The 22,856-nt window shown below is 46.0% G+C and overlaps 1 protein-coding gene across 1 annotated transcript in view; it reads left to right on the top strand.

Moving 5' to 3' along the window:
* LOC138671517 (uncharacterized) overlaps positions 1-22,856 on the top strand; it is a 573,650-nt gene that overhangs the window by 409,130 nt on the left and 141,664 nt on the right. The gene's annotated exons all lie outside the window — the stretch shown is intronic.

Below are 22,856 nucleotides of genomic sequence, written 5' to 3'. Positions count from 1 at the left end.
TTTCTCAGCTCTGTGTTCAGTCTTTTTTTTCCCCTAGACATTTGGGTGTTTCAGGACACAGGTGTGGACATGGATATTCAGGGTCTGTGCTCTTCAATGGATAATCTCGTTACAAATGTACGAAGGATTCAAGATACTATTGATCAGAAATCTATGTTAGAACCAAGAATTCCTATTCCTGATTTGTTTTTTGGTGATAGAACTAAGTTTCTTAGTTTCAAAAATAATTGTAAGCTATTTCTGGCCTTGAAACCTCATTCTTCTGGTAATCCTATTCAACAGGTTTTGATTATTATTTCTTTTTTGCGCGGCGACCCTCAGGACTGGGCATTTTCTCTTGCGCCAGGAGACCCTGCATTGAGTAATGTCAATGCGTTTTTCCTGGCGCTCGGATTACTGTACGATGAGCCTAATTCAGTGGATCAGGCTGAGAAAAATTTGCTGGCTTTGTGCCAGGGTCAGGATGATATAGAAGTATATTGTCAGAAATTTAGGAAGTGGTCAGTACTCACTCTGTGGAATGAATCTGCGCTGGCAGCTTTGTTCAGAAAGGGTCTCTCTGAGGCTCTTAAGGATGTCATGGTGGGTTTTCCTATGCCTGCTGGTTTGAATGAGTCTATGTCTTTGGCCATTCAGATCGGTCGACGCTTGCGCAAGCGTAAATCTGTGCACCATTTGGCGGTATTGTCTGAGATTAAACCTGAGCCTATGCAGTGCGATAGGACTATGACCAGAGTTGAACGGCAAGAACACAGACGTCTGAATGGGCTGTGTTTCTACTGTGATGATTCCACTCATGCTATTTCTGATTGTCCTAAGCGCACTAAGCGGTTCGATAGGTCTGCCGTCATTGGTACTGTACAATCCAAATTCCTTCTGTCCATTACCTTGATATGTTCTTTGTCATCGTATTCTGTCATGGCGTTTGTGGATTCAGGCGCTGCCCTGAATCTGATGGATTTGGATTATGCTAAACGTTGTGGGTTTTTCTTGGAGCCTTTGCGGTGTCCTATTCCGTTGAGAGGAATTGATGCTACACCTTTGGCCAAGAATAAACCTCAGTACTGGGCCCAGCTGACCATGTGCATGGCTCCTGCACATCAGGAAGTTATTCGCTTTCTGGCGCTACATAATCTGCATGATGTGGTCGTGTTGGGGTTGCAATGGCTGCAAACCCATAATCCAGTTTTGGTTTGGAACTCTATGTCGGTATCCAGCTGGGGTTGTCAGAGGGTACATGGTGATGTTCCATTTTTGTCAATTTCGTCATCCACTCCTTCTGAGGTCCCAGAGTTCTTGTCTGATTATCAGGATGTATTTGAAGAGCCCAAGTCCGATGCCCTACCTCCGCATAGGGATTGTGATTGTGCTATCAATTTGATTCCTGGTAGTAAATTCCCTAAAGGTCGATTATTTAATTTATCCGTGCCTGAACACGCCGCTATGCGCAGTTATGTGAAGGAATCCCTGGAGAAGGGACATATTCGCCCATCATCATCACCACTGGGAGCAGGGTTCTTTTTTGTAGCCAAGAAGGATGGTTCGCTGAGACCGTGTATTGATTACCGCCTTCTTAATAAGATCACTGTTAAATTTCAGTATCCCTTGCCATTGTTATCTGACTTGTTTGCTCGGATTAAGGGGGCTAGTTGGTTCACTAAGATAGATCTTCGTGGTGCGTATAATCTGGTGAGAATCAGGCAAGGAGATGAATGGAAAACTGCATTTAATACGCCCGAGGGTCATTTTGAGTATCTAGTGATGCCGTTCGGACTTGCCAATGCTCCATCTGTGTTTCAGTCTTTTATGCATGACATCTTCCGTGAGTATCTGGATAAATTCCTGATTGTTTACTTGGATGACATTTTGATCTTCTCAGATGATTGGGAGTCTCATGTGAAGCAGGTCAGAATGGTTTTCCAGGTCCTGCGTGCTAATTCTTTGTTTGTGAAGGGATCAAAGTGTCTCTTCGGTGTGCAGAAAGTTTCATTTTTGGGGTTCATCTTTTCCCCTTCTACTATCGAGATGGATCCGGTTAAGGTCCAAGCCATCCAGCATTGGACTCAGCCGACTTCTCTGAAAAGTCTGCAAAAGTTCCTGGGCTTTGCTAATTTTTATCGTCGCTTCATCTGTAATTTTTCTAACATTGCCAAACCATTGACCGATTTGACCAAGAAGGGTGCTGATTTGGTTAATTGGTCTTCTGCTGCTGTGGAAGCTTTTCAGGAGTTGAAGCGTCGTTTTTGTTCTGCCCCTGTGTTGTGTCAGCCAGATGTTTCTCTTCCGTTCCAGGTTGAGGTTGATGCTTCTGAGATTGGAGCAGGGGCGGTTTTGTCACAGAGAGGTTCTGGTTGCTCAGTGTTGAAACCATGTGCTTTCTTTTCCAGGAAGTTTTCGGCTGCTGAGCGTAATTATGATGTGGGCAACCGAGAATTGCTGGCCATGAAGTGGGCATTCGAGGAGTGGCGTCATTGGCTTGAAGGAGCTAAGCATCGCGTGGTGGTATTGACTGATCATAAGAACCTTACTTATCTCGAGTCTGCCAAGCGCTTGAATCCTAGACAGGCCCGTTGGTCGTTATTTTTTGCCCGCTTCGATTTTGTGATTTCGTACCTTCCGGGCTCTAAAAATGTGAAGGCGGATGCTCTGTCTAGGAGTTTTGTGCCCGACTCTCCGGGTTTATCTGAGCCGGCGAGTATCCTCAAGGAAGGAGTCATTGTGTCTGCCATCTCCCCTGATTTGCGGCGAGTGTTACCAAAAATTCAGGCGAATAAACCTGATCGTTGTCCGGCGAGTAACTGTTCGTCCCTGATAGGTGGACTAGTAAAGTTATCTCTGAACTTCATTATTCGGTCTTGGCTGGTCATCCTGGAATCTTTGGTACCAGAGAGTTAGTGGCTAGATCCTTCTGGTGGCCATCTCTGTCACGGGATGTACGTACTTTTGTGCAGTCCTGTGGGATTTGTGCTAGGGCTAAGCCCTGCTGTTCATGTGCCAGTGGGTTGCTTTTGCCTTTGCCGGTCCCAAAGAGGCCTTGGACACATATTTCGATGGATTTCATTTCTGACCTTCCCGTTTCTCAAAAGATGTCAGTCATTTGGGTGGTCTGTGATCGCTTTTCTAAAATGGTCCATCTGGTGCCCTTGGTTAAATTGCCTTCCTCCTCTGATTTGGTGCCTTTGTTCTTCCAGCATGTGGTTCGTTTGCATGGCATTCCTGAGAATATTGTTTCTGACAGAGGTTCCCAGTTTGTTTCAAGGTTTTGGCGAGCCTTTTGAGGTAGGATGGGCATTGACCTATCTTTTTCCTCGGCTTTCCATCCTCAGACTAATGGCCAGACCGAACGAACCAATCAGACCTTGGAAACATATCTGAGATGTTTTGTTTCTGCTGACCAGGATGATTGGGTGTCCTTTTTGCCGTTGGCTGAGTTCGCCCTTAATAATCGGGCCAGCTCGGCTACCTTGGTCTCTCCATTTTTCTGCAATTCTGGGTTCCATCCTCGTTTCTCTTCAGGACAGGTTGAGTCTTCGGACTGTCCTGGTGTGGATTCTGTGGTGGACAGGTTGCAGCAGATCTGGACTCAGGTAGTGGACAATTTGACCTTGTCCCAGGAGAAGGCTCAACTTTTCGCTAATCGCAGACGCCGTGTGGGTCCCCGACTTCGTGTTGGGGATCTGGTTTGGTTATCTTCTCATCATATTCCTATGAAGGTTTCCTCTCCTAAATTTAAACCTCGTTTTATTGGTCCGTATAGGATTTCTGAGATTCTCAATCCTGTGTCTTTTCGTCTGACCCTCCCAGACTCCTTTTCCATACATAATGTATTCCATAGGTCGTTGTTGCGGAGATACGTGGCACCTATGGTTCCATCTGTTGAGCCTCCTGCCCCGGTTTTGATGGAGGGGGAAGTGGAGTATATTGTGGAGAAAATTTTGGATTCTCGTGTTTCTAGACGGAAACTCCAGTATCTGGTTAAATGGAAGGGTTATGCTCAGGAAGATAATTCCTGGGTTTTTGCCTCTGATGTTCATGCTCCAGATCTTGTTCGTGCCTTTCATGTGGCTCATCCTGGTCGGCCTGGGGGCTCTGGTGAGGGTTCGGTGACCCCTCCTCAAGGGGGGGGTACTGTTGTGAATTCTGTGGCTAAATTCACTCCTGTGGTCACAAGTGGTACTGCAGCTTCTGAGTTTCCTCCCTCAGGTGTTCTGGTGAGCTCGTTGGCTGCTTTGTTATTTAACTCCACCTGATTCTGTCTTCCTTGCTCCTTGTCAATGTTCCAGTGTTGGATCTGAGCTTCTGGATCTTTCCTGTGGCCTGCTGATCTGCTTAGATAAGTGCTTCTTTGCTTTTGTTGCTGTTTTCTCTGTCCAGCTTGTCTATTCGTTTTTGCTGGAAGCTCTAAGACGCAAAGGGTGTACCGCCGTGCCGTTAGTTCGGCACGGTGGGTCTTTTTGCCCCCTTTGCGTGGGTTTTTGCTTTAGGGTTTTTTGTAGACTGCAAAGTTCTCTTTGCTATCCTCACTCTATCTAGAATATCGGGCCTCACTTTGCTGAATCTATTTCATCCCTACGTTTTGTCTTTTCATCTTGCTAACAGTCATTATATGTGGGGGGCTGCCTTTTCCTTTGGGGTATTTCTCTGAGGCAAGTCAGGCTTGTATTTCTATCTTCAGGCTAGTCAGTTCCTCAGGCTGTGCCGAGTTGCATAGGTATTGTCAGGCGCAATCCACAGCTGCCTTTAGTTGTGTTTAGGATAGGTTCAGGTATTGCTGTCTACAGAGATTCCACGTCTCAGAGCTCGTTCTATTGTTTTTGGGTTATTATCAGATCACTGTATGTGCTCTGATTGCTGGCACACTGTCACTGGATTGCCTACATAACAGGCTTGGATATGTGGTTCGAAGGAGAGATCAGTGTCAAGGATTACCCCGAGGCAGCGAGCTTGTGGGACTGGGGAGAGTGGGCAGCCATTTACTGTAATGGATAGGTTCGTTGGGGGGGTTGCGTGAGATGGGGGAAAGATGATGAATTCTGTTTTGTCCATGTTAAGTTTCAGAAATCTAGCGAAGAAGAAGGATGAAATAATGGACAGACATTGAGGGATTCTGGTTAGAAGGGAGGTGATATCTGGTCCAGAGATGTAGATCTGTGTGTTGTCAGCATAGATGTGATACTGAAAGCCATGAGATTGTATGAGCTGTCCCAGGCCAAAGGTGTAAATGGAGAAGAGCAGGGGCCCAAGGACTGAACCTTGTGGGACTCCGACAGATAGAGGGCGAGGTGAGGAGGTGGTGTGTGAGTGGGAGACGCTAAATGTCCGATCTGTTAGGTATGATGAGATCCAGGATAGGGCCAAGTCTGCGATGCCAAGGGATGGGAGGGTCTGTAATAATAGGGAATGGTCCACTGTGTCAAAGGCAGCAGACAGGTCGAGGAGGAGTAGGACAGAGTAGTGTCGCTTGCTCTTGGCGGTTAAGTGGTCATTGGTGACCTTAGTTAGGGCCGTTTCAGTGGAATGGTGTGACCGGAAGCCAGATTGTAGGCGGTCAAAGAGGGAGCAAGAAGAGAGATGGGAGGACAGTTCAAGGTAAACGTGTTGTTCCAGTAGTTTGGAGGCATAGGGGAGAAGTGATATAGGGTGATAGCTAGATACAGAGGATGGGTCAAGAGAAGGCTTTTTGAGCATAGGTGTGATGGAGGCATGTTTAAAGCTTGAGGGGAAAACACCAGTTGTTAGTGATAGGTTGAAGAGATGGGTTAGGGTTGGGATGAAGACTGTGGTGAGGTTTGGGATGAGGTGGGATGGGAGCGCGTCAAATGCACAGGTGGTGAGATGCGATTTTGAGAGTACAGTAGAGAGTTGATCTTCTGTAATGGTGGAGAAGTTGGCTACTGGTTTGGTTGGGCGTACTAACGGTGTCTGCGGCTGCTTTGTGTTCTCCTCCACTTTACAAAACTGAGCTTCAATCTTCAGGCTTTCGGCAATACATCAGATATTACACTGCATTTGGGCTACTGTTTTGGTTGGGCGTACTAACGTTGTCTGCTGCTGCTTGGTGTTCTCCTCCACTTTACAAAGCTGAGCTTCAATATTCAGGCTTTCGGCCTACATCACATATTACACAGCATTTGGGCTACTGGTTTGGTTGGGCGTACTAATGGTATCTGCGGCTGCTTGGTGTTCTCCTCCACTTTACAAAGCTGAGCTTCAATCTTCAGGCTTTCGGCCTACATCACATATTACACTGCATTTGGGCTACTGGTTTGGTTGGGCGTACTAACGTTTTCTGCCGCTGCTTGGTGTTCTTCTCCACTTTACAAAGCTGAGCTTCAATCTTCAGGCTTTCGGCCTACATTACATATTACACTGCATTTGGGCTACTGGTTTGGTTGGGCGTACTAACGTTGTCTGCGGCTGCTTGGTGTTCTCCTACACTTTACAAAGCTGAGCTTCAATCTTCAGGCTTTTGGCCTACATCACATATTACACTGCATTTGGGCTACTGGTTTGGTTGGGCGTACTAACGGTGTCTGCCGCTGCTTGGTGTTCTCCTCCACTTTACAAAGCTGAGCTTCAATTTTCAGGCTTTCGGGCTATATCACATATTACACTGCTTTTGGGCTACTGGTTTGGTTGGGCGTACTAATGGTGTCTGCGGCTGCTTGGTGTTCTCCTCCACTTTACAAAGCTGAGCTTCAATTTTCAGGCTTTCGGCCTACATCACATACTACACAGCATTTGGGCTACTGGTTTGGTTGGGCGTACTAATGGTGTCTGCGGCTGCTTAGTGTTCTCCACTTTACAAAGCTGAGCTTCAATCTTCAGGCTTCCGGCCTACATCACATATTACACAGCATTTGGGCTACTGGTTTGGTTGGGCGTCCTAATGGTTTCTGCTGCTGCTTGGTGTTCTCCTCAACTTTACAAAGCTGAGCTTCAATCTTCAGGCTTTCGGGCTATATCAGATATTACACTGCATTTGGGCTACTGGTTTGGTTGGGCGTACTGATGATGTCTGCGGCTGCTTGGTGTTCTCCTCCACTTTACAAAGTTGAGCTTCAATTTTCAGGCTTTCAGCCTACATCACAAATTACACAGCATTTGGGCTACTGGTTTGGTTGGGCGTCCTAATGGTTTCTGCTGCTGCTTGGTGTTCTCCTCCACTTTACCAAGCTGAGGTTCAATCTTCAGGCTTTCGGCCTACATCACATTTTACACTGAATTTGGGCTACTGGTGTGGTTGGGCGTACTAATGGTGTCTGCCGCTGCTTGGTGTTCTCCTCCACTTTACAAAGTTGAGCTTCAATTTTCAGGCTTTCGGCCTACATCACATATTACACAGCATTTGGGCTACTGGTTTGGTTGGGCGTACTAATGGTGTCTGCGGCTGCTTGGTGTTCTCCTCCACTTTACAAAGCTGAGCTTCAATCTTCAGGCTTCCAGCCTACATCACATATTACACTGCATTTGGCCTACTTGTTTGGTTGGGCCTACTAGTGGTGTCTGCGGCTGCTTGGTGTTCTCCTCCAATTTACAAATCTGAGCTTCAATTTTCAGGCTTTTGGCCTACATCACATATTACACTGCATTTGGGCTACTGGTTTGGTTGGGCGTACTAATGGTTTCTGCTGCTGCTTAGTGTTCTCCTCCACTTTACAAAGCTGAGCTTCAATCTTCAGGCTTTCGGGCTATATCAGATATTACACTGCATTTGGGCTACTGGTTTGGTTGGGCGTACTAACATTGTCTGCCGCTGCTTGGTGTTCTCCTCCACTTTACAATGCTGAGCTTCAATCTTCAGGCTTTCGGCCTACATCACATATTACACTGCATTTGGAATACTGGTTTGGTTGGGCGTTCTAACGGTGTCTGCGGCTGCTTGGTGTTCTCCTCCACTTTACAAAGCTGAGCTTCAATCTTCAGGCTTCCGGCCTACATCACATATTACACTGCATTTGGCCTACTTGTTTGGTTGGGCCTACTAGTGGTGTCTGCGGCTGCTTGGTGTTCTCCTCCAATTTACAAAGCTGAGCTTCAATTTTCAGGCTTTTGGCCTACATCACATATTACACTGCATTTGGGCTACTGGTTTGGTTGGGCGTACTAATGGTTTCTGCTGCTGCTTAGTGCTCTCCTCCACTTTACAAAGCTGAGCTTCAATCTTCTAGCTTTCGGCTATATTGGCGATATTACACTGCATTTCGGCTACTGGTTTGGTTGGGCGTACTAACGGTGTCTGCCTGCTTGTTGTTCTCCTCCACTGAACAAAGCTGTGCCGCCTGTTTACTCCTGTTACCAATTTTGAACTGCATTTAGCCCACTTTATTCTTTGGGACTATATCTGTGTCTCCTCCTCATCCTGCCCATTGCCCAGCCACTGCCACATGAGTCTGCTGGTTCATTGACCCAGACCACTACATTCCCCTTGCACTCTACACAGCCAGAATCTGACACTGCTGAAAGTCAGGTTCCCCTTCCCGCATACTATACCACCTAACACAGGGACAAAGAGGAAGGTGCAGATGAAAGTGCAGGTTCCTTCATCAGGTGGGGGGGGAATACTCGTTGGCGACGTCACTGGCACAGGGCCTCTCATAGTACGCAAAAGTGTCTCTGCCAGTGGGAGGCGCCCCGCCATCAAACACACCGCCGTACTTTGAGGGGCCCTGTGCCAGTGCCAATGCGAACTAGTGGGCCCCCCTGCTTGCTCGGGATCACACGGGATCACAGCACTTGCAAAGTTTAAATACTTACCTCTCCCTGCTCCACCGACGTGACATAGTTTCCTGGGCCCACTAAAATCTTGAGCCAGCCCTACCCCCCACAACTTTAGCCAAATGACCCCCTGTTTACTCCTGTTACCAATTTTGAACTGCATTTAGCCCACTTTATTCTTTGGGACTATATCTGTGTCTCCTCCTCATCCTGCCCATTGCCCAGCCACTGCCACATGAGTCTGCTGGTTCATTGACCCAGACCACTACATTCCCCTTGCACTCTACACAGCCAGAATCTGACCCTGCTGAAAGTCAGGTTCCCCTTCCCGCATACTATACCACCTAACACAGGGACAAAGAGGAAGGTGCAGATGAAAGTGCAGGTTCCTTCATCAGGTGGGGGGGGAATACTCGTTGGCGACGTCACTGGCACAGGGCCTCTCATAGTACGCAAAAGTGTCTCTGCCAGTGGGAGGCGCCCCGCCATCAAACACACCGCCGTACTTTGAGGGGCCCTGTGCCAGTGCCAATGCGAACTAGTGGGCCCCCCTGCTTGCTCGGGATCACACGGGATCACAGCACTTGCAAAGTTTAAATACTTACCTCTCCCTGCTCCACCGACGTGACATAGTTTCCTGGGCCCACTAAAATCTTGAGCCAGCCCTACCCCCCACAACTTTAGCCAAATGACCCCCTGTTTTCAATGCCTAACTATTATTATAAAGTAAATTAAGATTGACAAGCTTAAGAAATAAGAATTGATGTTTTTGGCATAAAAATGGGCACTGTAGGTGTTTTCCTGACCTCCACTCACTGCCGACTTTGATTCCCCATTGACTTGCATTGGGTTTCGTGTTTCGGTCGATCCACGACTTTTCGCAATAATCGGCCGATTTCACCCAACCCGACTTTGTCAGCGAAACCTGACTTGATCTTAAAAAAGTAAAAGTCGCTCAACTCTACTCATGGGGTGTCCAGTGTACAGATCTAGTAGTGCTCACAGGGTGTCCAGTGTACAGCGGATCTAGTAGTGCTCATGGGGTGTCCAGTGTACAGCAGATCTACTAGTGCTCACGGGTCGTCCAGTGTACAGCAGATCTAGTAGTGCTCATGGATCGTCCAGTGTACAGCAGATCTAGTAGTGCTCATGGGGTGTCCTGTGTACAGATCTAGTAGTGCTCACAGGGTGTCCAGTGTACAGCAGATCTAGTAGTACTCATGGGTCGTCCAGTGTACAGCAGATCTAGTAGTGCTCACGGGGTGTCCTGTGTACAGATCTAGTAGTGCTCATGGGGTGTCCAGTGTACAGCAGATCTACTAGTGCTCACGGGTCGTCCAGTGTACAGCAGATCTAGTAGTGCTCATGGGGTGTCCTGTGTACAGATCTAGTAGTGCTCATGGGGTGTCCAGTGTACAGCAGATCTACTAGTGCTCACGGGTCGTCCAGTGTACAGCAGATCTAGTAGTGCTCATGGGGTGTCCTGTGTACAGATCTAGTAGTGCTCATGGGGTGTCCAGTGTACAGCAGATCTAGTAGTGCTCATGGGGTGTCCAGTGTACAGCAGATCTACTAGTGCTCACGGGTCGTCCAGTGTACAGCAGATCTAGTAGTGCTCATGGGGTGTCCTGTGTACAGATCTAGTAGTGCTCATGGGGTGTCCAGTGTACAGCAGATCTAGTAGTGCTCATGGGGTGTCCAGTGTACAGTAGATCTAGTAGTGCTCATGGGGTGTCCAGTGTACAGCAGATCTAGTAGTGCTCATGGGGTGTCCAGTGTACAGTAGATCTAGTAGTGCTCATGGGGTGTCCAGTGTACAGCAGATCTAGTAGTGCTCATGGGGTGTCCAGTGTACAGCAGATCTAGTAGTGCTCATGGGGTGTCCAGTGTACAGCAGATCTACTAGTGCTCACGGGTCGTCCAGTGTACAGCAGATCTAGTAGTGCTCATGGGGTGTCCTGTGTACAGATCTAGTAGTGCTCATGGGGTGTCCAGTGTACAGCAGATCTAGTAGTGCTCATGGGGTGTCCAGTGTACAGCAGATCTAGTAGTGCTCATGGGGTGTCCAGTGTACAGTAGATCTAGTAGTGCTCATGGGGTGTCCAGTGTACAGCAGATCTAGTAGTGCTCATGGGGTGTCCAGTGTACAGCAGATCTAGTAGTGCTCATGGGGTGTCCTGTGTACAGATCTAGTAGTGCTCATGGGGTGTCCAGTGTACAGCAGATCTAGTAGTGCTCATGGGGTGTCCTGTGTACAGATCTAGTAGTGCTCATGGGGTGTCCAGTGTACAGCAGATCTAGTAGCGCTCACAGGGTGTCCAATGTATGCTGTATGTCCACTCTGCACTAAGTGCTGCTTTTCATATATGTGCATCAGCATCCCCCACCCTCGGATATAGGATCGGCCATTCTAGTCACCTTCGTCCACACCAGTCCCCCCGGCGCTGGCTGCTAGTAGATGTTAGCGGCAGTCATTAATGCCTGTAGGGGGCCGGTCATTGTGACCATACAGACTGTACACCGGAGCGCCCCCTAGTGTTATATTCCCACACACGGTCCTCCCGCTGCTGGAGAAGTGACATCGGTGACCAGTGCGGCGGTTGCACCAGGTGCCGTCCGTGATCTGAGCCGTAATGTAGCCGTAATGTATGATTATTTTTTCTGCTTATATAGCGCCATCATATTCCACAGCGCTGCACAGGAAACCGGGAAACCCCGCAAACACGGGGAGAACATACGAACTCCTCGCAGATGTCGTCCTTGGTGGGATTTGATCCTAGGACTGAATCAGATAGTAATATATGTCCTCTACCCCATTCTTACTAGGGTCTTACTAACCCTCGGGCATTAACCCTTCCTTCCCTGACAGTTCATGCTTGTGGAGCTTTATCACATTCAGGCTTCTGTAACTTATCATTTCCTTACAGATCGTCCGGAATAGAAGAAAATATGAAGAGGACGACGGGATGAAGAGGATGACATCTATGTAACCAGGCAGCACATTATAGAACTGTTTGTGACTGGCTACATGTATCTGCACAGTGGAGGGGATTCTGCTCTGTGATCTCTCCCCAGTCTCAGGGACACTTCTATCCATATGCATTCAAGCACCTTACTGCAGTTGGGTCATTCCATGTCAAGTGAACCAATGATTTTTCCTCTATATTTTTAATTCTTTTGAGATTTTGTTATTTGGTAATAGTGTGTCAGAGAAAACAAAATGTGAAGAAAAAAATTATATATATATACTGTATATATATTTTTTTTAATTGGTTTTCAAAGTTCAGAAAAAGTGTGAATTTCGGCGTTGCCTGCCTTTACATTTGTCCTCATAACTCAGGCTAGAATAAAGAGAGAGAAACAAAATAAACACCATTCTACTCAGAACTGTACAGGCTTTCACCAGATATGTCACAAGAGTATATTTGTTAATATTTTACCTATGCGAACACAAACGCTAAATTTTAAAATGCATTTCCTTAAGAAACGTTTCATTTAAAAATTTTAAAAACTGCACATGTGCCTGCTGTGCGCCTAGCAACATCTGTACCAAAATAAAAGTTAGGATCAGATTTAAAAAAATAAAATTATTACAGTGTCAATTCGAAAATCTCGAATTCAGATCTGTTGAGCCTGTGGTGTAAAAGTGCGGGGTCCATATTTACCAAATAATCCATGATTGTTAGATATTACTGCATTATGTTACAGCTTAGAAGCAGGAGAGGACAGAGGAGAAGCTTTGTTAGGGCTGAGAATGACCAGGGGTAGACGGTGACTGCAGAGCAGATGACGGCCGGCAGCTCCAGTCTCCAGAGGCCACATTCACACCAAATCTTATCACCCAGGAAACTCCCCAAATGGAGGGAGAAAAATATTCTCAACATTCAGTCCATGTATTGTACAAACCAGGACTACGAGGAAGAGGAGGAGAGTTTGTGAAAACATCGGTTGCAGGAAGCAGAACCCATCACAGAGACTCCGCAATACCGCACTGTCATCCCATGTAGTGGAAATAAAGACAGTGAGGTCCATGCAGTGGTAGAAGGCGGCACAAGATCGGCCATGGATGACAGAACTGGTGATGTGACCTGTGAATATGATCGGCGGTGGTGGCGGCTCCTGTACTGCTATATGGCTTTCCATAATGTCTTCACCGACTGATCTCAGCTGTGTTACCACCTCCATCATGGAGTTTATATACTCCTGCATGAATAGTTAGTGATTTAAGCTGGATCTTTCATGTCGCTTTCTCAATGATTCCCACATTCCCTTTGCGGTGTTCTCATTCCTCATGTGGATTAATTGACCATCCTCCAATAATTGGGTCTGTCTGCAGTGATTATTACCTCCCATAAATCATCTTTAGACAATAACGTCTCCACTTTGAACTTCCATAACTGATAGTTCTCATTGTTCAGCTTAGCTACTGTGAGTCTCAGCTCTGAACTTCTGCTCATCTTTAACCTATTTGTCTTACTTGTTTGGAGAGAATTGCTCTGAAGTATTCTTTTGCATTCACCAAGTCCTTTTTGTCTTCTATGCTTGGCCTATTATAATCTGCTAAATAGTTTGGTCGCAGAAGAAACTTGTGAGAGTAAATTATATGGGGTAATTCATCATTTATCTACACAGAACATGAGGTACATGCATCAGCTTCTTAATACAGCATAACAGGAAGTCTGAAGGACTTTTTACTAGAGAGAAAGTGAAACCAAAGTACAACAAGTATATGTATTATATTCAACTAAGCATACAACAGTAACAACATCGCCATCTACTGTCAGACAAGTGTAAACTCCTCCTGCACACAAATAGGTCTGTATCTGTTGTATATCTGCCAACAAGGTTATCACTTAAGTTGTGAATTTAAAAAAATCCTGAAGGGCTGAGGACATCCCACAACACACCACACATGAGGTCATCACCGGGAAAAGAGGGGTATCACAGGTCCTGATAAAAGATCAAGGCAAGTGCTGATGTGTGTTCAATGCTGAGGAAGATACATAGTATAGGCTTGATCCCATTAACCAGACATTTTCAATTGGATAGCTTCCATCTGTTAGCTCAGCCATCTATGTGGTCGGCATAGTATGTTTCTTATGTTTTATCCTTTTATTTCATTAAATTGTATATGATGTATTATTTTGTTCCTTTGTATAATCTTTTGTATATTTTTATAAACACTGCCTATTGTTTGGATTAAATATAAAATATAATAGTTCTATTCCTTTTTTTCTGTAAACCGCGCCTCGAAACCATACGCTACCTACCAGGAATCCAGTCGGCTTAAATATAAAAAATGACTGGTGGTGGCAGCTAATGATCTGTCTGAGGTTATTGTGGTGTTCCAGTGACCGCATCTGAGGTACATACATATATTCCAGGCGTTTGAATCAGAGGTGTATGTTCCATATTATCACTGTTAGTTTCCCGATAACCGGCCTAGAAACAGCTCATGGCCTCCTCCGTTAATTGTTGGTCAATTGGGTAATTGTCTGGACAATAGGGGGCAGCAGAGAGCTGTTTGCTCAGAAGATAACAGCGGGTGGGATAAGTGACGACCCCCTAGCTGTGATCCTTGACAGGGGGCTATACACTTATTCTCCAGTGTTGTGAAAGAGCAGTTCTGTGGAATAATGCCCCTTAACAGCTTCTGTGATAAAGCATATTGGGTAAAATAAAATAAAAAATATATTAAAAAAAAAAAAATATATATATATATATAATATCTTCCATAAAAGTTTGATCTATCAAAGAATAAAGATGTTTAGCCCATACGGTAAACACCGTAAACAAAAAGATTGAAACCCCAAAAGTTGCCGCATCTAAAATGGAATAAGAAGTGACCAAATCATATGTACTTCAATAATAAAGTCAGCTCATCACACAAAATAAGTCCTCACAGCCCCACCAAGAGAATGATACAGGTCTTAGAAAATGGTGACACAGACACATTTAAAAAAAATCTGAAGTTTTTCACTGCCTAAAAAAATAAACTATACAGGTTTGCAATTGCAGTTACTGCACTGACCTGTAATATCACAGGAGCAGGTCACTTTTACTGCACAATGAACACCGGCTCTCTGCTTCTGTTGTGCACTGTGACGAGTCGGACCGCACTTTGTGGAGCAGAACTCGCCGCGGTGTAATCCTACCAGGACTTTGATGTTTGTCCCATTGTCCAGCATGGAGATCGCGACCTTCTATAATCCAACCAGATACAGTGCGGATCCCATGGTGCAGAAAACGGGTCCCACACTGATAAAGGGGAATGTGGTGATGAATAAGTATATGAACAACAGCACATTATACATAGTAACAAAGGGAATAAACGTTACATAATTGTGGTCTAAGAAAAAGAGCAACGTACTGACTGCAGGGTAATTGGGCACTGTCTGTTTCCAGTATAGAAACAAAGGCCCCGATTCACCATGGTGTTTACATTGTGGTCTAAATCAACTTCAAATGGTGCAATATGATGTGATGTCACAACATAAATACATATATTCTAGGGCTTTTCCAGCTCCTCTAATATTGGTGGAGCTGTGGGGGGTTGTGGCCACTCGTGTGACAAAATCACTGGAAGTTGTGGTGTACCTTACTACAGAAGGGTCATTCTAGTGTTATTCTAGACTGCGGTAACATTCCTGACCAGGTGCACACCAGTGACTAGATGTCCATTATTCATTAAGTGACTGACATCTATTACTGATTTCGATGCCTCTCATTCCTGCACGCCTCATTCAGACTGGGGTAAGACACGCCGGTATTAAAGAGGTCGTCTACTGCTCGATCACTGATTGGTCCTTATCATAGGTCATCACTGTCTGGTCAGTTGGGATCCGGCACCCCCGCCAATTCGCTGTTATTGGTATTCAGATGAATAGGAGGCCGATGTGCAGCACCCGGCCACGGACACTATCAGAAGATGGAGCAGCTCCGCGACTGAGCATTTCTGGACATGGAGAACAGCAGATCGGCATGGGAGACGGGTGACGAACCCTGACTGATCAGATATTGATGTCCTACCAATTGGGACAAATATAACCAAGATATTATTTTAGGAAGAACAACTCCATGAATCCACAAAGAGGCGAAACCCGGACCAGGATCCTGATGAGCCGCAGGTCTCCTGTAAGAACGACGGTCTGATGCAATCTGCATACAACAAATATAAGAATATACAGAACATTGCACCAGAGGATCTACTGTGCAGGAAGAAATCAGATGAGAGTGATCGAGTGCGGCCAAAAGTGGATCAATCCCATCTCAGCAATAAGAGTCACCACACGTATCACCGATTGTGGCGCTTCATCAGGGGTGAGAAAATGAGCACAGGACCCTTTTATTATACAGCTGCATATACATGATGTGTTTACACTTTATTATTATTATTTATTGTTATAGCGCCATTTATTCCATGGCGCTTTAAATGTGAGGAGGGGTATACATAATAAAAACAAGTACAATAATCTTAAACAATACAAGTCATAACTGGTACAGGAGAAATGAGGACCCTGCCCACGAGGGCTTACAATCTACAAGGGATGGGTGAGGATACAGTAGTTGAGGGTAGAGCTGGTCGTGCAGCGGTTTGGTCGATCGGTGGTTACTGCAGGTTGTAGGCTTGTCGGAAGAGGTGGGTCTTCAGGTTCTTTTTGAAGGTTTCGATGGTAGGTGAGAGTCTGATGTGTTGTGGTAGAGAGTTCCAGAGTAGGGTTGATACGCGAGAGAAATCTTGTATGCGATTGTGGGAAGAGGGGAATAGAGAAGGAGATCTTGTGAGGATCGGAGGTTGCGTGTAGGTAAGTACCGGGAGACGAGGTCACAGATGTATGGAGGAGACAGGTTGTGGATGGCTTTGTATGTCATGGTTAGGGTTTTGTACTGGAGTCTCTGGGCAATGGGGAGCCAGTGAAGGGATTGATAGAGGGGAGAGGCTGGGGAATAGCGGGGGGACAGGTGGATTAGTCGGGCAGCTGAGTTTAGAATAGATTGGAGGGGTGTGAGAGTGTTAGAGGGGAGGCCACAGAGCAGGAGGTTGCAGTAGTTAAAGCGAGAGATGATGAGGGCATGGACTAGGGTTTTTGCAGATTCTTGGTTGAGGAATGAACGGATTCGTGAAATATTTTTGAGTTGAAGTCGGCAGGAAGTGGAAAGGGCTTGGATATGTGGTTTGAAGGAGAGATCAGTGTCAAGGATTACCCCGAGGCAGTGAGCTTGTGGGACTGGGGAGAGGGGGCAGCCATTTACTGTAATGGATAGGTTCGTTGGGGGGGTCGCGTGAGATGGGGGAAAGATGATGAATTCTGTTTTGTCCATGTTAAGTTTCAGAAATCTAGCGGAGAAGAAGGATGAAATAGTGGACAGACATTGAGGGATTCTGGTTAGTAGGGAGGTGATATCTGGTCCAGAGATGTAGATCTGTGTCAGCAGCATAGAGGTGATACTGAAAGCCATGAGATTCTATGAGCTGTCCCAGGCCAAAGGTGTAAATGGAGAAGAGCAGGGGCCCAAGGACTGAACCTTGTGGGACTCCGACAGATGGGGGGCGAGGTGAGGAGGTGGTGTGTGAGTGGGAGACGCTGAATGTCCGGTCTGTTAGGTATGATGAGATCCAGGATAGGGCCAAGTCTGCGATGCCAAGGGATGAGACACTTATTAATTTGTTCACATCAAATAGCCCCATAACATCTTACGTAATGTGGAGCAGCGTGTTCAGGTCGCAGGCGTCGGCTCAGCGTCCAGAACTTGTGTAACGCACAGGTCAGACCCACCGTACGCCTGCGCATAGTGATGACCAGTGTTACCAAGCAGATCACCACAAGTAGGCACATAGCTGCTCAGCGCCCTCCATGAGGCACACAGTGGTAACTGAGCGCACAGACGGACGCATGCACAGTATAGGCAAACACTCAATAAACACCAATAAGAGCCCTGTGGGTGCCGTAGTGATGGGCAGTCCGGCTCTTTTTGGTGATCCAGCTCTCATGGCTCCAAAAAGAGCCGGCTCTTTCGGCTCACAAAACGGCTCTTTTTGGATCCTAAATGGATCCCCATTGAATGTGTGTTTAGGTTCCCGAAACCACGCCCACCTACTGCAGAAACTCCGCCCACTTGCTAGGAACCAATTAAATTGATGAGTGTGTGGTGTTTTGCCCAGGTGGGCGGGTTTACTCCTGCCGAAGTATGGGATTTTACGCCCAGTGAGAGCCATTCAGGGATTTTAGTGCCTCTCAGGCCGGCGTCACACTAGCGAGTTTTTCCGCCATTTAACCCTTTAATTTAATAGCTAGAACGGCCAAATTTTGCATATACACACTACTAACATTAGTAGTGTGGAATATGCAAAAAAAAAAGGTGATATGAGATGGTTTACTGTATGTAACCAGGTCTCATATCATGTCGGGTTTAGGAAGGAGAAAGAAAAAGCCGGCAATTGAATTACCGGCTTTAACCCCTTCAAGACCCAGCCTATTTTGACCTTAAAGACCTTGCCGTTTTTTGCAATTCTGACCAGTGTCCCTTTATGAGGTAATAACTCAGGAACGCTTCAACGGATCCTAGCGGTTCTGAGATTGTTTTTTCGTGACATATTGGGCTTCATGTTAGTGGTAAATTTAGGTCAATAAATTCTGCATTTATTTGTGATAAACACGGAAATTTGGCGAAAATTTTGAAAATTTCGCAATTTTCACATTTTGAATTTTTATTCTGTTAAACCAGAGAGATATGTGACACAAAATAGTTAATAAATAACATTTCCCACATGTTTACTTTACATCAGCACAATTTTGGAAACAAAATTTTTTTTTGTTAGGAAGTTATAAGGGTTAAAATTCCACCAGCGATTTGTCATTTTTACAACGAAATTTACAAAACCATTTTTTTTAGGGACCACCTCACATTTGAAGTCAGTTTGAGGGGTCTATATGGCTGAAAATACCCAAAAGTGACACCATTCTAAAAACTGCACCCCTCAAGGTACTCAAAACCACATTCAAGAAGTTTATTAACCCTTCAGGTGCTTCACAGCAGCAGAAGCAACATGGAAGGAAAAAATGAACATTTAACTTTTTAGTCACAAAAATTATCTTTTAGCAACAATTTTTTTATTTTCCCAATGGTAAAAGGAGAAACTGAACCACGAACGTTGTTGTCCAATTTGTCCTGAGTACGCTGATACCTCATATGTGGGGGTAAACCACTGTTTTGGCGCACGGCAGGGCTTGGAAGGGAAGGAGCGCCATTTGACTTTTTGAATCAAAAATTGGCTCCACTCTTTAGCGGACACCATGTCACGTTTGGAGAGCCCCCGTGTGCCTAAAAATTGGAGCTCCCCCACAAGTGACCCCATTTTGGAAACTAGACGCCCCAAGGAACTTATCTAGATGCATAGTGAGCACTTTGAACCCCCAGGTGCTTCACAAATTGATCCGTAAAAATGAAAAAGTACTTTTTTTTCACAAAAAAATTCTTTTAGCCTCAATTTTTTCATTTTCACATGGGCAACAGGATAAAATGGATCCTAAAATGTGTTGGGCAATTTCTCCTGAGTACACCAATACCTCACATGTGGAGGTAAACCACTGTTTGGGCACATGGTAAGGCTCGGAAGGGAAGGAGCGCCATTTGACTTTTTGAATGAAAAATTATTTCCATCGTTAGCGGACACCATGTCGCGTTTGGATAGCTCCTGTGTGCCTAAACATTGGCGCTCCCCCACAAGTGACCCCATTTTGGAAACTAGACCCCCCAAGGAACTAATTTAGATGCCTAGTGAGCACTTTAAACCCTCAGGTGCTTCACAAATTGATCTGTAAAAATGAAAAAGTAATTTTTTTTCACAAAAAAATTCTTTTCGCCTCAATTTTCTCATTTTCACATGGGCAGTAGGATAAAATGGATCATAAAATTTGTTGGGCAATTTCTCCCGAGTACGCTGATACCTCATATGTGGGGGTAAACCACTGTTTGGGCACTCGGCAGGGCTCGGAAGAGAAGGCGCGCCATTTGACTTTTTGAATGGAAAATTAGCTCCAATTGTTAGCGGACACCATGTCGCGTTTGGAGAGCCCCTGTGTACCTAAACATTGGAGCTCCCCCACAAGTGACCCCATTTTGGAAACTAGACCCCCCAAGGAACTTATCTAGATGCATATTGAGCACTTTAAACCCCCAGGTGCTTCACAGAAGTTTATAACGCAGAGCCATGAAAATAAAAAATAATTTTTCTTTCCTCAAAAATGATTTTTTAGCCTGGAATTTCCTATTTTGCCAAGGATAATAGGAGAAATTGGACCCCAAATATTGTTGTCCAGTTTGTCCTGAGTACGCTGATACCCCATATGTGGGGGTAAACCACTGTTTGGTCGCACGGCAGGGCTCGGAAGGGATGGCACGCCATTTGGCTTTTTAAATGGAAAATTAGCTCCAATCATTAGCGGACACCATGTCACGTTTGGAGAGCCCCTGTGTGCCTAAACATTGGAGATCCCCCAGAAATGACACCATTTTAGAAACTAGACCCCCAAAGGAACTAATCTAGATGTGTGGTGAGGACTTTGAACCCCCAAGTGCTTCACAGAAGTTTATAACGCAGAGCCATGAAAATAAAAAAAAAAATTATTTTCTCAAAAATGATCTTTTAGCCTGCAATTTTTTATTTTCCCAAGGGTAACAGGAGAAATTTGACCCCAAAAGTTGTTGTCCAGTTTCTCCTGAGTACGCTGATACCCCATATGTGGGGGTAAATCACTGTTTGGGCACATGCCGGGGCTCGGAAGTGAAGTAGTGACGTTTTGAAATGCAGACTTTGATGGAATGCTCTGTGGGCGTCACGTTGCGTTTGCAGAGCCCCTGATGTGGCTTAACAGTAGAAACCCCCCACAAGTGACCCCATTTTGGAAACTAGACCCCCAAAGGAACTTATCTAGATGTGTGGTGAGCACTTTGAACCCCCAAGTGCTTCATAGAAGTTTATAATGCAGAGCCGTGAAAATAATAAATACGTTTTCTTTCCTCAAAAATAATTATTTAGCCCAGAATTTTTTATTTTCCCAAGGGTTACAGGAGAAATTGGACCCCAAAAGTTGTTGTCCAGTTTCTCCTGAGTACGCTGATACCCCATATGTGGGGGTAAACCACTGTTTGGGCACACGTCGGGGCTCAGAAGTGAAGTAGTGACTTTTGAAATGCAGACTTTGATGGAATGGTCTGCGGGTGTCACGTTGCGTTTGCAGAGCCCCTGGTGTGCCTAAACAGTAGAAACCCCCCACAAGTGACCCCATTTTAGAAACTAGACCCCCCAAGGAACTTATCTAGATATGTGGTGAGCACTTTGAACCCCCAAGTGCTTCACAGACGTTTACAACGCAGAGCCGTGAAAATAAAAAATCATTTTTCTTTCCTCAAAAATTATGTTTTAGCAAGCATTTTTTTAGATTCACAAGGGTAACAGGAGAAATTGGACCCCAGTAATTGTTGCGCAGTTTGTCCTGAGTATGCTGGTACCCCATATGTGGGGGTAAACCACTGTTTGGGCACACGTCAGGGCTCGGAAGTGAGGGAGCACCATTTGACTTTTTGAATACGAGATTGGCTGGAATCAATGGTGGCGCCATGTTGCGTTTGGAGACCCCTGATGTGCCTAAACAGTGGTAACCCCTCAATTCTACCTCCAACACTAACCACAACACACCCCTAACCCTAATCCCAACTGTAGCCATAACCCTAATCACAACCCTAACCCCAACACACCCCTAACCACAACACTAACCCCAACACACCCCTAACCCTAACCACAACCCTAATTCCAACCCTAACCCTAAGGCTATGTGCCCACGTTGCGGATTCGTGTGAGATATTTCCGCACCATTTTTGAAAAATCTGCGGGTAAAAGGCACTGTGTTTTACCTGCGGATTTTCCGCGGATTTCCAGTGTTTTTTGTGCGGATTTCACCTGCGGATTCCTATTGAGGAACAGGTGTAAAACGCTGCGGAATCCGCACAAAGAATTGACATGTTGCGGAAAATACAACGCAGCGTTCCCGCGCGGTATTTTCCGCACCATGGGCACAGCGGATTTGGTTTTTCATATGTTTACATGGTACTGTAAACCTGATGGAACACTGCTGCGAATCCGCAGCCAAATCCGCACCGTGTGCACATAGCCTAATTCTAAAGGTATGTGCACACGCTGCGGAAAACGCTGCGGATCCGCAGCAGTTTCCCATGAGTGTACAGTTCAATGTAAACCTATGGGAAACAAAAATCGCTGTACACATGCTGCGGAAAAACTGCCTGGAAACGCAGCGGTTTACATTCCGCAGCATGTCACTTCTTTGTGCGGATTCCGCAGCGGTTTTACAACTGCTCCAATAGAAAATCGCAATTGTAAAACCGCAGTGAAATGCGCAGAAAAAAACGCGGTAAATCCGCCATAAATCCGCAGCGGTTTAGCACTGCGGATTTATCAAATCCGCAGCGGAAAAATCCGCAGAGGACCAGAATACGTGTGCACATACCGAAACCCTAACCCTAACCCTAGCCCTAACCCTAACCCTAGCCCTAACCCTAGCCCTACCCCTAGCCCTACCCCTAACCCTACCCCTACCCCTACCCCTACCCCTAACCCTAACCCTAGCCCTAACCCTAACCCTAGCCCTAACCCTAGCCCTAACCCTAACCCTAGCCCTAACCCTACCCCTAACCCTACCCCTAGCCCTACCCCTAACCCTACCCCTAACCCTACCCCTACCCCTAACCCTACCCCTAACCCTACCCCTACCCCTAACCCTACCCCTAACCCTAACCCTACCCCTAACCCTAACCCTATTCTAACAGTGGAGAAAAAAAAAATTTCTTTATTTTTTTATTGTCCCTACCTATGGGGGTGACAAAGGGGGGGGGGGGGGGTCATTTATTATTTTTTTTATTTTGATCACTGAGATAGATTATATCTCAGTGATCAAAATGCACTTTGGAACGAATCTGCCGGCCGGCAGATTCGGCGGGCGCACTGCGCATGCGCCCGCCATTTTGGAAGATGGCGGCGCCCGGGAGAAGACGGACGGGACCACGGCTGGATCGGTAAGTATGATAGGGGGGGGATCGGAGCACGGGGGGGGGGAATCGGA

The sequence above is a fragment of the Ranitomeya imitator genome, chromosome 3 (genome assembly GCF_032444005.1).
Source record: "Ranitomeya imitator isolate aRanImi1 chromosome 3, aRanImi1.pri, whole genome shotgun sequence".
Taxonomy (NCBI): domain Eukaryota; kingdom Metazoa; phylum Chordata; class Amphibia; order Anura; family Dendrobatidae; genus Ranitomeya; species Ranitomeya imitator.
Note: the sequence above shows the minus strand (reverse complement) of the source record. Positions and strands in the feature narration are given on the sequence as shown.